At 50.0% G+C, this 17,632-nt stretch overlaps 1 protein-coding gene across 1 annotated transcript in view; it reads right to left on the reverse strand.

Moving 5' to 3' along the window:
* proca (protein C (inactivator of coagulation factors Va and VIIIa), a) overlaps positions 1-17,632 on the reverse strand; it is a 105,753-nt gene that overhangs the window by 79,160 nt on the left and 8,961 nt on the right. The window lies entirely within an intron of this gene.

Consider the following 17,632-nt stretch of genomic DNA (forward strand, 5'->3'; position numbering starts at 1 on the left):
GGCTATGTTCCTGGGGTGAGGCCTCAGCACTCCTCAGGCTCTGCTGGGGAATGGAGTACTGGAGTGATATGACGCCCTGGAAGCTCCTTTCAACAGTGGGCCCCAAAGGCAAGAAGGCAGCTGTCTGTGAGCTTCCATGTGGAATCTGTCAGAGTGGTCATAAGATGCTCCATCATGGTGGGTTCCACGGCGGTGTTTGTGGAGCTGCCTGCCATGTTGGACAAATGGCCTCCACTCTCCATATTCTACACGACGCCTCGAGACAAGTTGGAGGTGCACAAGCAGTTTGCCCAGTACACCGAGCATTTCTTGGTGTATATCCATGAGCCTTCTCGGTAGCCTGGGCCCTCGAAGTCAGCATCTGAGTCCACAGCAACAGAACTAGTTTGTGACCTCGTCCTCCATCGAGCTGGCATCTGTGTTTAATCCACCTGCCCTGGCCCTCTGTCCGTTCAGTCACCATGTGCAAATCCTTCCTCCAACAAAACCTCTAAAGACTGCATAGTGTCAGTATCTGAGCTGGTGCTTGGAAGAGTCAGATCAAGTGATGGTGCATCTTCAGGATCACTGCTCCCCGCCTCCCCCAACTCCTTTCCCCCACCCCTCCCTCACCCCCTCTCACCCACCCCCCTCCCACCCTCACGCACCCTTACCCCCCCTCCCACCCACCCTCATCCACCCTTACCCCCCTCCCACCCACCCTCACCCACCCTTACCCCCCTCCCACCCACCCCCCTCCCTCCCTCACCCACCCTTACCCCCCTCCCACCCTCACCCACCCCCCTCCCACCCTCACCCACCCTTAACCCCTCCCACCCTCACCCACCCTCATCCCCTCTCACCCACCCCCCTCCCACCCTCACCCACCCCCCTCATCCCCTCTCACCCACCCCTCCCCCCCTCATCCACCCCCCCTCCCACCCTCACCCACCCCCCTCTCACCCTCACCCACCATCCTTACCCCCCTCCCCCCCACCACGGTCTTCCTCCACTCACTGAGGGGCAGACATTCTCAGCAGCTGAAATGAAAGAAAGAAACAAGGGTTAGGTTGTGGTGTGAGGGAGAGCAGAGAGACATGTGGGTGGTGAAGGCATGTGCAGCTTGTTATACAGAGTGTGTGGTGTGAGGGAGAAGTCAGAATAGACAAAGAGGATGAGGTATAAAGAAACCCTAAACATCATCTCCTCCAGCATCGCCCCCCTCTGGCCTTTCCCATGATTGCCATTACGCTCTCTTCGGCCGGGGGGGGTGGGGGGGGCGGGGAAAGAGTGTGCAGTTGGGCTCTTTCCTCCTCCGGCGACATCCTGTTATTGTGTGTGACCATGTAGTGCAAGAAAGAGGGAAGTGTGTTAGTGAAAATCTTCAGGTTGTTTGGAGAATGTGGCTGTCATGATGGAATAGCTGACAGTCTCTGTGCGAGCTGTGAGTAAGTGAGGGTTGTAGTAGTATTGAGTGTGTGAGCATGAAGAGAAGGCGGTTTAGGGAAATGTGGTGCAGTGAGTGCAGGGCAATGGGACAGGGCAGTGCAGGGCAATGGGACAGGGCAGGGCAATGCAGGGCAATGGGGCAGTGCAGGGCAATGGGGCAGTGCAGGGCAGTGGGGCAGGGCAGTGTAATTAATGAGGCAATGAGTGATGCAGCTGTGATTCGAAAGCACTTTAGCAGTCTTCTTACCTCAACAACTCGAGTTAAATCATGTCCTCAGCAATCTCCCCCTGCAGCCTCCTGGGTAGATGCCTGGAGGGCTTTATTGCCTCCTGGGGGATAAAGAATATCCCTACTCCTCTCCACTGCTTCCACCAAGGCCTCCAGTGCAGCATCAGGTTCCCACTCGCTCCCTCCTTCAGCTTGTTCCACAGTCTTTGCAGCCAGAATGCACCCTCTTTTAAGAAGTGCTGGCTGCCTTTAAGTAACGTCCTGGATTCCGAGCACCCCCCCCACCCCCCCATCCCCCAACGAGGCGTGTAGCCAATGATTAATGCATTAATGATTGTAATTAACAGGCAGCACAGATATTGCATGTTGTCTCAATTGTAGTCCATCCCCCGAATATCCGTTACCGGGTACTATCCGATTTCTAGGCCATTATATTTAAATATAATGTTCTCTCGCAAATGCATGCAAATTGCAAATGCCATGTTTAGGCCTAAACTATTGCAACCTACACCTCCAGGTTTCTGCATGTGGCCGTCATAAAACCAAACAGAATTAAACACCATCGTCTATCGAGTTACCGTTGCACGGAAGGGAATGAGCTGAATAACTGCCAGATTGGGTCAACGATAGAAGAGGCCAACTTTAAGACTCAGCAAACAAAGGTCACAGTCAGAAAATGGCGACCAGCATCAAATTAATAGCCGGCCTCCCATTCTTCACCGCCCATAAACCTCAGCTCATCCAAAACTCTACTTCCCAGATCCTATCCTAAGTCCCGTTCACCTCGATTTTCAATGTTTATTGGCTCCTGGTCCTCGAATACCTCAAATTTAAAATTCTCCTCATCGCGTTTAAATCCCTTCATGTCGTCACACCCCGATTTGTCTCTGTAACCTCCTCCAGCGCAATAACCCCTCCCAAATTCGCTCTTCCTCTGACTCAGGCCTGTTGTGTAACCCCTCCTTTCACCCCACCATTGATGGACTTGCTTTCAGCCACATGCTCTGCAATTCCCGCCATCTCCCTCTCCTCCTTTAAGACACTCCATAAAACCCACCTCTTGACCAAGCTTTTGGTCATCCTTCCTAATATCTCCTACTTGGTTCGGTGTCCATCTTTTTTGGACATTTTCCTATGTTTAAGGTGCTATATAAATGAAAGTTGTGTTGCTGTTGATAATTCATCCACTATTCCCATGTCCTTAGTACTCGTCCCTGAAATATGAAAACACTATCCTCGATTATCTTGGCACCCTGATAGTTTGGTCTTGAGGTGCAATGATGGCAAGGACCTGTGACTGACCTGTGGCGACTCGCTTACCAAGTTTAACACTATCCATTCACTCTCAATAACCCCCTTGCTTATGTCCCTCGAAAGCCACAAGTATTTGTTTTAGCTTATTGATCAATCGTCAATTTTCACATATCTTAACCCACTGATTAAACCTGGCTTTTTCCCGTCAGAAACATGTGAACGGATTTAAAGATGAGGAAAGCAAACAAACTAAAAACAGAAAATGCTCAGCAGGTCAGACAGCACCTATGGAGAGAGAAACAGAGTTAATGTTTCAGGTCGATTTTGTAAGAACTGGAAAAAGTTGGAGATGTAACAGAGTTTAAGAAAGTGCAGGGGCAGGGAAAGGGGGAGGGGCAGGGGATGGGGGAGGGGAAGAATTAACAAAAGGGAAGGTCAGTGATAGAAACATAGAAAATAGATGCAGGAGTAGGCCATTCGGCCCTTCGAGCCTGCAGTGCCATTCAATAAGATCATGGCTGATCATTCTCTCAGTACCTCTTTCCTGCTTTTTAGCCGTAAGGACCATATCTAATTCCCTCTTGAATATATCCAATGAACTGGCATCAACAACTCTGCGGCAGGGAATTCCACAGGTTAACAACTCTCTGAGTGAAGAAGTTTCTCCTCATCTCAGTCCTAAATGCCCTATCCCTTATCCTTAGACTATGTCCCCTGGTTCTGGACTTCCCCAACATCGAGAACATTCTTCCCGCATCTAACCTCTCCAGTCCCGTCAGAACCTTATATGTTTCTATGAGATCCCCTCTCATCCTTTTAAACTCTAGTGAATAAAGGCTCAGTTGATCCAGTTTCTCCTTATACGCCAGTCCAGCCATCCCTGGAATCAGTCTGGTGAACCTTCGCTGCACTCCCTCAATAGCAAGAATGTCCTTCCTCAGATTGGGAGACCAAAACTGAACACTATTCCAGGTGAGGCCTCACCAAGGCCCTGTACAACTGCAGTAAGACCTCCCTGCTCCTATACTCAAATCTCCTAGCTATGAAGGCTAACATACCATTTGCCTTCTTCACCGCCTGCGGTACCTGCATGCCAACTTTCAATGACCGATGAACCATGATACCCAGGTCTCGTTGCACCTCCCCTTTTCCTAATCTGCCGCCATTCAGATAATATTCTGCCTTCGTGTTTTTGCCCCCAAAATGGAAAACCTCACATTTAACCACATTATACTGCATCTGCCATGCATTTGCCCACTCATTTAACCTTTCCAAGTCACCCTGCAGCCTCTTTGCGTCCTCCTCACAGCTCACACCACCACCCAGTTTAGTGTCATCTGCAAACTTGGAGATATTACACTCAATTCCTTCATCTAAATCGTTTATGTATATTGTAAAGAGCTGGGGTCCCAGCACTGAGCCCTGCGGCACTCCACTAGTCGCTGCCTGCCATTCTGAAAAGGACCCGTTTATCCCGACTCTCTGCTTCCCGTCTGCCAACCAGTTCTCTATCCACGTCAGTACATTACCCCCAATATCATGCGCTTTGATTTTGCACACCAATCTCTTTTACGGGACCTTGTCAAAAGCCTTTTGAAAGTCCAAATAAACCACATCCACTGGTTCTCCCTTGTCCACTCTGCCAGTTACATCCTCAAAAAATTCCAGAAGATTCGTCAAGCATGATTTCCCTTTCATAAAACCATGCTAACTTGGACCGATCCTGTCACTGCTTTCCAAATGCGCTGCTATTTCATCCTTAATGATTGATTCCAACATTTTCCCACTACCGATGTCAGGCTAACCGGTCTATAATTACCCGTTTTCTCTCTCCCTCCTTTTTTGAAAAGTGGTGTTACATTAGTACTCTCCAGTCCATAGAAACTGATCCAGAGTCGATAGACTGTTGGAAAATGATCCACTATTTCTAGGGCCACTTCCTTAAGTACTCTGGGATGCAGCCTATCAGGCCCCGGGGATTTATCGGCCTTCAATCCCATCAATTTGCCGAACACAATTTCCCGCCTAACAAGAATATCCTTCAGTTCCTCCTTCTCACTAGACCCACTATCCCCTAGTACATTCGGAAGGTTATTTGTGTCTTCCTTCGTGAAGACAGAACCAAAATATTTGTTCAATTGGTCTGCCATTTCTTTGTTCCCCATTATAAATTCACCTGAATCCGACTGCAAGGAACTACATTTGCCTTCACTAATCTTTTTCTCTTCACATATTTATAGAAGCTTTTGCAGTCAGTTTTTATGTTCCCTGCAAGCTTCCTCTCATACTCTATTTTCCCCCTCTTAATTAAACCCTTAGTCCTCCTCTGTTAAATTCTAAATTTCTCCCAGTTCAGGTTTGTTGCTTTTTCTAGCCAATTTGTATGCCTCTTCCTTGGTTTTAACACTATCCTTAATTTCCCTTGTTAGCCACGGTTGAGCCACCTTCCCCATTTTATTTTTACTCTAGACAGGGATGTACAATTGCTGAAGTTCATCCATGTGATCTTTAAATGTTTGCCATTGCTTATCCACCGTCAACCCTTTAAGTGTCCTTTGCCAGTCTATTCTAGCCAATTCACGCCTCATACCGTCGAAGTTACCTTTCCTTAAGTTCAGGACCCTAGTTTCTGAATTAACTGTGACACTCTCCATCTTAATAAAGAATTCTACCATATTATGGTCACTCTTCCCCAAGGGGCTTTGCACAACAAGATTGCTAATTAGTCCCTTCTCATTACACATCACTCAGTCTAGGATGGCCAGCTCTCTAGTTGGTTCCTCGACATATTGGTCTAGAAAACCATCCCTAATACACTCCAGGAAATCCTCCTCCACCGCATTGCTACCAGTTTAGTTCGCCCAATCAATATGTAGATTAAAGTCGCCCATGATAACTGCTGTACCTTTATTGCACACATCCCTTATTTCTTGTTCGATGCTGTCCCCAACCTCACTATTACTGTTTGGTGGTCTGTACACATCTCCCACTAGCGGTTTCTGCCCTTTGGTATTCCGCAGCTCCACCCATGCCAATTCCACATCATCCAGGCTAATGTCCTTCCTTACTATTGCATTAATTTCCTCTTTAACCAGCAATGCCACCCCGCCACCTTTTCCTTTCTGTCTATCCTTCCTAAATGTTGAATACCCTTGGATGTTGAGTTCCCAGCCTTGGTCACCCTGGAGCCATGTCTCCGTGATGCCAATGACATCATATCCGTTAACTGCTGTCTGCGCAGTTAATTCATCCACCTTATTCCGAATACTTCTCGCATTGAGGCACAGAGCCTTCAGGCTTGTCTTTTTAACACACTTTGCCCCTTGAGAATTTTGCTGTAATGTGGGTGGAAGGCAGGAATGATTAAATGATAAAAGCGAAAGGTAATGCGACAAGCAAAGAAACAAAAGATGAGTCTAGAAGAGGTGCAAATGGGAATGGCAGAATCAACAACTGACATCTGAAAAAAATAGGGGCCGAGGTTATGGTCTGAAACTGTTGAACTCGATGTTGAGTACAGAAGGCTGTAAAGTGCCGAGTAGAAAGATGAAATGTTGTTCCTTGAGTTTACGTTGAGCTTCATTGGAACAGTGTAAGAGGTCAGAGTGAGAGTTGAGCAGAGAATTAAAGTGACAGACGATTAAAAGCTCGGGGGCACGCTTGCGGGCTCAACAGAGGTGTTCCGCAAAGTGGTCACCCAATCTGCATTTGGTCTCCCCAACGTAGAGGAGACCACATCGTGAGCAGCGAATATAGTCGACTAAATTGCAAGTACAAGTAAATCACAGTTTCACCTGGAAGGAATGTTTGTAGCCTTGAACTGTGGGAAGGGAGGAGGTAAAAAGGCAGGTGTTACATCTCCTGTGCTCACACAGGAAGGTGCCGTGGGAAGGGGAGGAGTGTTGGGGATGATTGAGGAGTGGACCAGGGTGTCGCGGAGGGAATGGTCCCTTCGGAATGCTGAGAGGGGAGGGGTGGGAAAGATGTGATTGGTGGTGGGATCAAGCTGGCGGTGGCGGAAATGGCGGAGGATGATCCGTTGAATGTGGAAAGGTGGTGGGATGAAAGGTGAGGACAAGGGGAACCCTATTGTAGTTCTGGGAGGAAGGGGAAGGGGTGAGAGCAGAAGTGCGGGAAATAGAACGGACACGCCGAGGGCCATGTCAACCATGGTAATGGGTAATCCTCGGTCGAGGAAAGAGGAAGACATATCGGAAGCACTAGTATGGAAGTTAGCATCATCAGAACAGAAGCGACAAGAGACGGAGAAACTGGGAGAATGGAATCGAGTTCTTACAGGAAACGGGGTTGGTGGAAGTGTAGTCCAGGTAGCTGTGGGAGTCAGTGGGCTTTTAGTGGATGTTGCTCAATAGCCTATACACAGAAATGGAGACAGAGAAGTCAAGGAAGGCAAGGGAAGAGTCGAAGATGGACCATGTGAAGGTGAGGGAAGGATGAGAACAGAAAACGGCACCGATACAGTCATCAGTGTACTGGAAAAATAGGTGATGGAGGGGACCAGAGCAGGACTCAAGCAAAGAATGTTCCACATATCCCACGAAAAGGCAGGCATAGCTAGGATCCATGCGGGTTCCCAGAGCAACACTTTTTATTTGGAGAAAGTGAGTGGAGTCAAAGGAGAAGTTGTTCAATGTGAGAACAAGTTCAGGCAGGTGGAGGAGGAGAGTGGTGGATGGGGACTGGTTGGGCCCATGTTTAAAGAAGAAGCGGAGCGCCCTTGAAAACAAACGCATTGGATACACAGGGGACAGGGAGCCAGTGTAGGTTAGTGAAGATAGAGATGATATACAAGCAGCACACTATATGGCTGGCTGTATTTTAGACAAGGTAGGCTACAATATTGTATCATATCCTGCATGATCCTGAATGAAAATCTGACATCCTGATAACCGACATTACAACCTGATATCCGAACTTTTAATTCTTCATTCAGTTCTTTCTTAATATTTTGATAATGCACATTTATATTACTATTCGTGGTTAGTACCGAGTACTGCAGAATCCTGAGGAATATCAAGCTGCAGTCTACATAGGATTGCACAGGACAGGAACAAATGCATTCCAGTCCATTGGGTTTCGACCCATTGCGTTCGACAAATATCTCAGAAATGTTTCATGTTCCTCTTTCACATTATTCTCCAGGTACTTATCCAATTTTCTCTTGAATAGAGGCATACAGTACAAAAGCAAGGAAGTTATGATGAACCTTTATAAAATACCGGTCTGACTGATCTCAACGGGAGTATTGTGTCCAGTTCTGCAGTCTACATAGGATTGCACAGGACAGGAACAGAAGCAATTCGCCTGGCACCCAGGCCCTGGAATGTCTCAGAACTGCGCGCCTTTCTCGGGCTACTCAATTACTTTGGGAACTTTATGCAGAACTTAAGCACGCTGCTGGAGCCTCTCCACGTGCTCTCAGGAAGGGGTGCGATTGGTTTTGGGGGGACGCCCAGGAACGCGCCTTCAATAAGGCACGCAACCTTCTGTGTTCCAACAGTGTTTTGACTTTCTTTGACCCAGGTAAAAAGATAGTTCTCATATGCGATGCGTCAGCGTATGGGGTCGGGTGCGTTTTGCAACATGTCAATAGTGCGGGCAAATTACAACCCATAGCTTATGCCTCCAGGTCACTTTCGCGGGAGGAGCGCGGGTACGGAATGGTAGAGAAAGAGGCGCTCGCGTGCGTGTACGGTGTCAAAAACATATACCAATACCTTTTCGGGGCCAAGTTTGCGTTAGAAACCAACCACAAGCTCCTCACGTCCCTCCTATCCGAGAGCAAGGCAATAAACGCCAACACCTCGGCGCGAATTCAACGGTGGGCACTCATGCTGGCGTCCTACGACTACACAATAAGGCACAGACCAGGCACAGACAACTGTTCCGACGCGCTCAGCAGGCTACCCCTGGCGACCACAGAAGGGTCTGACGAACAGGACTGTGAGATAGTCATGGCAATCAATGCCTTTGAGTCCACAGGTTCGCCCATGACGGCTCGCCAAATCAGAGCCTGGACGGCCAGCGACCCCACGTTATCCTTAGTTGAAAGATGTGTCCTAACCGGTGACTGGGCAGAGGCTCGTGATGCCTGCCCCGAGGAATTAAAACCCTTTCACAGGCGCATGCATGAGCTATCACTACAAGCAGACTGCCTGATGTGGGGCAGCCGAGTAGTCATGCCTCTGCGAGGCAGAGAGGCATTTGTCCAGGAGCTCCACCGCGAGCACCCGGGGATCGTTCTCATGAAGGCCATAGCCAGATCCCACGTCTGGTGGCCTGGTATTGACGCGGACTTGGAGCTCTGCGTCCGAAGGTGCACCATTTGTGCCCAACTCAGCAATGCCCCCAGGGAGGCTCCACTGAGCCCCTGGCCCTGGCCTACCAAACCGTGGTCGCGGGTGCACATAGACTATGCGGGCCCATTCATGGGCAAAATGTTCCTCGTAGTTGTCGATGCATTTTCAAAGTGGATTGAATGCACCATTTTAAACTCGAGCACAACCTCCACCACTGTGGAGAGCCTTGCAACCATGTTTGCAACGCACGGAATCCCTGACATATTAGTCAGTGACAATGGTCCGTGCTTCACCAGCGCAGAATTCCAAGACTTTATAATTGACCACGGCATAAATCACGTCAAGACAGCATCGTTCAAGCCGGCCTCCAACGGCCAGGCGGAGAGAGCAGTGCAAATCATTAAAAAAGGCATGCTTAAAATCCAAGGTCCCACGCTGCAGGGTCGCCTGTCGCGACTGCTGTTGGCATACAGATCTCGTCCGCACTCACTGACTGGGATCCCCCCCGCGCAACTGTTGATGAAAAGGACTTTAAAAACAAGGCTCTCATTAATCATAGAAACATAGAAAATAGGTGCAGGAGTAGGCCATTCGGCCCTTCTAGCCTGCACCGCCATTCAATGAGTTCATGGCTGAACATGCAACTTCAGTACCCCATTCCTGCTTTCTCGCCATACCCCTTGATCCCCCTAGTAGTCAGGACTGCCAGACATGCACAAAATCGTTGAGGCAATGCGCCGTAAGCTGACTGAGTACCATGACAGAAATTCGAGGGGGAGATGGAATGAGATAGGGGACAAAGTGTTTGTACTAAACTATGACAGGGGTCCCAAATGGCTTGCAGGGATAGTAACGGGCAAGGAAGGAAACAGGCTACTAGTATTACAAATGGACAATAGCAAAACCTGCCGGAGGCATGTAGACCAAGTCAAAAGCAGATTTACCAACAGCACTGCGGAACCAGAGGCAGACTACAATGTGGAACTCGCACCACACCTGGTGGACAGACAGAGGGAACAACCTGAGGAAAGGGCAATCCCAACAGACAGCCCAGGCGAGTCAACAACAATCACACCAATCGAAACAGACAGTCCAGGCGAGATATCAGCAACCACACCCAAAGAAAAACAGACACCAAGGCAAACAACTGAACCACAACTCAGACGCTCCACGCGAGAGCGTAGACCACCTGAGAGACTGAACTTATAAAGACAATAAGACCTTGGGGGAGGGTGATGTCATGTATCTTACATTATTATATATAACTGTATCCCAACATGCTATATATGACTGTGATAAGATATGACCTGTAACCACCAGCATACCTTACCACCGGGGGTGCACTTGCAAGAGACAGGTATATAAGCACAGGTCTCAGGCAAGTGCAGCATTCCAGAGCTGGAAAATAAAGGTGCAGGTCCAGAGTGACCTTGACTTCTCTACATCCCTCGTGTGAATCTGTACTGAGGGGACAGGACTTTACACAGAGGAGACAGATTTGAGATTGGCAGAAGAACCAAAGACAATACGAGGAAAACTATTTTACGCAGTGAATGGTTAGGATCTGGAGTGCACTGCCTGAGAGGGTGGTGAAGGCAGATTCTATCATGGTTTTCAAAATAGAATTGGATAAGTACCTGAAGGAATAAATTGGAAGGATATGGGGAAAGGGAAAGGGAGTGGACTAGCTAAAGTGCAAAGAACTGGCACAGGCTCAACGGGCCAAATGGCTTCATTCTGTGCTGTCTCCATTCTATGATTCTATTGAATTTGCTGATACAATTCCTCTCTTGGTAGTCCATTCCATACCTAGGCCAAAGTATTCAGGGACCACACAGGCTGGAACATCACCGACCCTCCGCACTGTCCCGGGAATATCACCGACCCTCCGCACTGTCCCGCGAACATCACCGACACTCCGCACTGTCCCGGGGACGTCACCGACACTCCGCACTGTCCCGGGAACATCACCGACCTTCCACACTGTCCCAGGAACATCACCCACCCTCCGCACTGTCCCGGGAACATCACCGACTCTCAGCACTGTCCCGGGAACATCACCGACCCTCCGCACTGTCCCGGGAACATCACCGACTCTCAGCACTGTCCCGGGAACATCACCGACCCTCCGCACTGTCCCGGGAACATCACCGACCCTCCGCACTGTCCTGGGAAAGTTCCCGACCCTCCGTACTGTCCCAGGAACGTCACCGACTCGCCGCACTGTCCCGGGAATATCACTGACCCTCCGCACTGTCCCGGGAACATCACCGACTCTCCGCACTGTCCCGGGAACATCATCGACCCTCCGCACTGTCCTGGGAACATCACTGACTCTCCGCACTGTCCCGGGAACATCACCGACCCTCCGCACTGTCCCGGGAACTTCACCGACCCTCCGCACTGTCCTGGGAACTTCACCGACCGTCCGCACTGTCCTGGGAACATCACTGACTCTCCGCACTGTCCTGGGAACATCACCGACCCTCCGCACTGTCCCGGGAACTTCACCGACCCTCCGCACTGTCCTGGGAACATCACCGACTCTCCACACTGTCCTGGGAACATCACTGACTCCCCGCACTGTCCTGGGAACATCATTGACTCTCCACACTGTCCTGGAACATCACCGACCCTTCGCACTGTCCCGGGAACATCACCCACCCTCCGCACTGTCCTGGGAACATCACTGACTCTCTGCAATGTCCCGGGAACATCACTGACCCACCGCACTGTCCCGGAACATCACCGACCCTCCGCACTGTCCCGGGAACATCACCGACTCTCCGCACTGTCCCGGGAACATCACCGACCCTCCGCACTGTCCCGGGAACATCACTGACTCTCCGCACTGTCCATTGAATATCACCGACCTCCGCACTGTCCCGGGAACATTACCGACCCTCCGCACTGTCCCGGGAATGTCACCGACTCTCTGCACTGTCCCGGGAACATCACTCACCCTCCGCACTGTCCCGGGAACATCACCGATCTTCTGCACTGTCCCGGGAATGTCACTGACTCTCTGCACTGTCCTGGGAACATCACTGACTCCGCAATGTCCCGGGAACATCACCGACTCTCCGCACTGTCCCGGGAACATCACCGACCCTCCGCACTGTCCCGGGAACATCACCGACCCTCCGCACTGTCCCGGGAACATCACCGACCCTCCGCACTGTCCCGGGAACATCATCGACCCCCCGCACTGTTCCGGGAACATCACCGACCCCCCGCACTGTCCCGGGAACATTACTGACCCTCCGCACTGTCCCGGGAACATCACCGACCCTCCGCACTGTCCCGGGAACATCACCGACCCTCCGCACTGTCCCGGGAACATCACCAACCCCCCACACTGTCCTGGGAACATCACCGACTCCCCGCACTGTCCCGGGAACTCACCGACCCTCCGCACTGTCCCGGGAAAGTTCCCGACCCTCCGCAGTCCCGGGAACATCACTGACTCTCTGCACTGTCCCGGTAACATCACCGACCCTACGCACTGTCCCGGGAACATCACCGACCTTCTGCACTGTCCCGGGAACTCACCGACCCTCCGCACTGTCCCGGGAAAGTTCCCGACCCTCCGCTTTGTCCACCGAATATCACTGACCCTCCTCACTGTCCTGGGAACATCACCGACCCTCCGCACTGTCCCGGGAACATCAGACTCTCCGCACTGTCCCGGGAACATCACCGACCCTCCGCACTGTCCCGGGAACATCACCGACCCTCCGCACTGTTCCGGGAACATCACCGACCCTCCGCACTGTCCCGGGAACATCACCGACCCTCCGCACTGTCCCAGGAACATCACCAACCCCCGCACTGTCCTGGGAACATCACCGACCCCCCCGCACTGTCCCGGGAACTCACCGACCCTCCGCACTGTCCCGGGAAAGTTCCTGACCCTCCGCTCTGTCCTGGGAACATTACCGACCCCCCGCACTGTCCCGGGATTGTCACCGACTCTCCGCACTGTCCCGGGAACGTCACCGACTCTCCGCACTGTCCCGGGAACTCACCGACCCCCCGCATTGTCCCGGGAACTCACCGACCCTCCGCACTGTCCCGGGAAAGTTCCTGACCCTCCGCTCTGTCCACCGAATATCACTGACCCTCCTCACTGTCCTGGGAACATCACCGACCCTCCGCACTGTCCCGGGAACATCACTGACTCTCCGCACTGTCCCGGGAACATCACCGACCCTTCGCACTGTCCCGGGAACATCACCGACCCCCCACACTGTCCCAGGAATGTCATCGATCCCCCGCACTGTCCTGGGAACATCACTGACCCACCGCTGATGTGTCTTTTACAACAGAATATGAAATGGAGGCTGGACTACCCCATGGTGCATTACCTTCAAAAATAATTTGTCCACAAAAATCCAGATGTAATACTTTTCATCAAACAGCTGGTACGTAGCTTTTTGCATTTAAATTGGTGAACACAGCTAAACTCAGAAAAACTCAGTTAATGACTAACTTCAAATATTTACTCAGTGCCTCTGTACCAGAGCAGTCTGCCTCCATGGGTAAATAATAAAATCTGGCTAATCCCCACGCCAGTTTGAGGACATGTTGTTCTACCAGTATCTGCGCCTCTTACTCTCTTTCGACATAGTGCCATGCTCGTGCAGCACAATGTGGCCAAATGAGGGGGAAACATGTCTAAATATAAAGGGGCACCAACAGCAGCATTTTCTCACAGTGAGCACTTCAACCAACGCCAGCGCTAACCATGATATTGTGTTCACTGCTCGCTCCACAATTCCCGAGTCCCTCTGCCCTTCTCCCCACCCTGTACCTTCCACATGCCAAATACTGAAGGAGTTTGGGGAGGAGATAGAGGCATCATCGATAATAATTTTCCAAAAATCATTCGAAAAGATAATTGGAGCTTAGAAATATTGCATCGCTGTTCAAGAATGATGAAGGGTGCAAGCCAGCAATTAAAGGTCAGTTTAGTCTTACCTCAGTTGTGAGTATAATTCTAGACTCCATAATATGGAGTGGACACTTAGAAAGGCTTCGGTTAATCAGAGCCTGTATGAATTTGTAAATGGCAGGTCGTGCTTGACTAACCAAATTAAATTTTTTGAGGAACTCAGTGTCTGTATAGAAAGGGAACGTGACAGATGATTTGTTGCCTTCAGTTGTTGATCAGTTCTACTTTGGTTGAGACTGGTCTGACTCTCAAGTGTGCCTACGCTCAGTTGCATAATTGTTCACAGATCCAGGTGCAGAACTGGAGAAGGGGGTTTCGGGATGACACCACTGGTAGGAGAGATGCACCACTGCATAAAAAGGGAAAGGGACAATTAAAGGGAGTGTCACAATGGAAGAAAATAAAAATTACGAACGTTTCTGGAGATGCTGTAAAAGGCAGCAGCCATTGCCAAGGCCGAAGGGGCAGTGGATCAATACGTGGCAAGTCAAGAGGAAGAGAAAAGGAGACCAAGGTGCAAGCAGGTGTCTGTAGGCAACGAATGGCCCAGCCCAGCACCCAGTCCCGTTTAATGTCTGCTGAAGTCAAGGTCGTTGTGAGGAAGGTCATCATCTCCGCCACTCCACAACATCATTCCACAGGTCAGCACTACAGTTTGCCTTGCCTGCAAGGAAGGCAGCCAGGTTTCAGGCCGCAGCAGATTGTTGCATTTACTACATGGCAGCCGCAGGTTTTCTTGCAGCAGATGGCACCATGAGTGAGTGAGTGAATGGAGGCTGAGTGAGTGAATGGGTTAGAGAGAGGATGAGTGAGTGAGTGAATGGATGGGGGAGTGAGTGGATGGGCTAGAGAGGCGACAGGTGAGTGAGTGAGTGAATGGATGAGGGAGTGAACGGAAGGGTGAGTGAGTGAATGAATGAGTGAGTGGATGGGGGATTTAGCAGATGGGGAATGAGTGGGTGAGTGAATGGATGGGTGAGTGAATGGATGGGGGAGTGAATGGATGGGGGAGTGAGCGGATGGATGGGGGAGTGAATGAGTGGATGGATAAGTGAGTGGATGGATGGCTCAGGGGAAGGGTGAGTGTAGGGGTGAGTGAATGTAGGGGTGAGTGAGTGAGTGGTTAGTTGGTAGACACTTCAAGTCGCTGAAAAAATATCACTAACGATGTCTCTGCAAGCTCCTACAAATTCCCTGGGAGGACAGACGCACCAACATCAGTGTTCTCGTCCAGGCTAACATCAGCAGCATTGAAGCACTGACCACACTTGATCAGTTCCGCTGGGCAGGCAAGATAGTTCGCATGCCAGACACGGAACTCCCAATGCAAGTGCCCTACTCGGAGCTCCTTCATGGCAAACGAGCCAAACGTGGGCAGCAGAAACGTTACAAGGACACCCTCAAAGCCTCCCTGATAAAGTGCGACATCCCCACTGACACCTGGGAGTCCCTGTCCAAAGACCGCCCTAAGTGGAGGAAGTGCATCCAGAGGGCGCTGAGCACCTCCAGTCTCAATGCCGAGTGCATGCAGAAATCAAGCACAGGCAGCGGAAGGAGCGTGGCCCACCCAGGCCCACCCTCAACGACTATCTGTCCCACCTGTGACAAAGTCTGTGGCTCTTGTACTGGACAGTTCAACCACCAAAGAATTCACTTCAGGAGTGGAAGCAAGTCTTCCTCGACTCCGACCGACTGCCTATGATGATGGTGAGTTGGTTGGATGGTTGGGTGAGTGGATGGATGAGTGAGTGGATGGGTGAGTGGGTGGGCGGGTGGATGGAAGAATAGGTGAGTGAGTGGATGGGTGAGTGAGTGAGTGGATGGAAGGGTGAGTGAGTGAGTGGAGGGGTGGGTGAGTGAGTGGAGGGGTGGGTGAGTGAGTGGAGGAGTGGGTGGGTAAGTGGAGGGGTGGGTGAGTGGAGGGGCGAGTGATTGGATGGGTGAGTGAGTGTGTGGAATATGAACATAAGAACATAAGAAATAGGAGCAGAAGGCGGCCATACGGCCCTTCGAGCTTGCTCCGCCATTTAATACGATCATAGCTGATCCGATGATGGACTCAGGTTCACTTCCCTGCCTGCTCCCCATAACCCCTTATCGGTTAAGAAACTGTCTATCTCTGTCTTAAATTTATTCAATGACCCAGCTTCCACAGCTCTCTGAGGCAGGAAATTCCATGAATTTACAACCCTCAGAGAAGAAATTCCTCCTCATCTCAGTTTTAAATGGGCGACCCCTTATTCTAAGATTATGCACCCTAGGTTCTAGTCTCCCCTATCAGTGGAAACATCCTCTCTGCATCCACCTTGTCAAGCCCCCTCACATAATCTCATGTTTCGATAGATCACCTCTCATTCTTCTGAACTACAATGAGTAGAGACCAACCTACTCAACCTTTTCTCATAAGTCAACCCCCTCTTTTCCGGAATCAACCTAGTGAACCTTCTCTGAACTGCCTCTAAAGTATATCCTTTCTTAAATATGGAAACCAAAACTACATGCAGTATTCCAGTTGTGACGTCACCAGTACCTTGTATAACTGCAGCAAAACTTCCCTGCTTTTATACTCCATCCCCTTTGCAATAAAGGCCAAGATTCCATTGGCCTTCCTGATCACTTGCTAGGTTGAATGCCTTCTGGAAATCCAAATAAACCACATCCACCCTGTTCGTTACATCCTCAAAAATTCCAGCAAATTTGTCAAACATAAGTTCCCATTCATAAATCCATGCTGACTCTGCCTGACTGAATTATGCTTTTCCAAATGTCCTGCTCCTGCTTCTTTAATAATGGACTCCAACATTTTCCCAACCACAGATGTTAGGCTAACTGGTCTATAGTTTCCTGCTTTTTGTCTGCCTCCTTTTTTGAATAGGGGCGTTACATTTGCAGTTTTTCAATCTGCTGGGACCTCCCCAGAATCCTGGGAATTTTGGTAAATTACAACCAATGCATCCACAATCCTTGCCGCTACTTCTCTTAAGACCCTCGGATGCAAGCCATCAGGTCCAGGGGATTTATCCGTCTTTAGTGCCATTTTTTTTTACTGAGTACCACCTCCTTAGTGATTGTGATTGTGTTAAGTTCCTCCTCCCCCTATAGCTCCTTGACTATCCACTGTTGGGATATTTTAGTATCGAATACCGTAAAGACTGATACAAAATATTTGTTCAGAGTTTCTGTCATCTCCATGTTCCCCATCACTAATTCCCTGGTCTTGTCCTCTAAGGGACCAACATTTACTTTAGCCACTCTTTTTCTTTTTATATACCTGTAGAAACTCTTATTATCTGTTTTTATATTTCGTGCTAGTTTACTTTCATAGTCTATCTTCCCTTTCTTAATTATTTTTTAGTCATTCTTTGCTGGCTTTTAAAAGCTTCCCAATCTTCTGTCCTCCCACTAGTTTTGGCCACTTTCTATGCCCTTGTTTTTAATTGGATATCA

Source organism: Pristiophorus japonicus, chromosome 6 (genome assembly GCF_044704955.1).
Source record: "Pristiophorus japonicus isolate sPriJap1 chromosome 6, sPriJap1.hap1, whole genome shotgun sequence".
Lineage (NCBI taxonomy): Eukaryota > Metazoa > Chordata > Chondrichthyes > Pristiophoridae > Pristiophorus > Pristiophorus japonicus.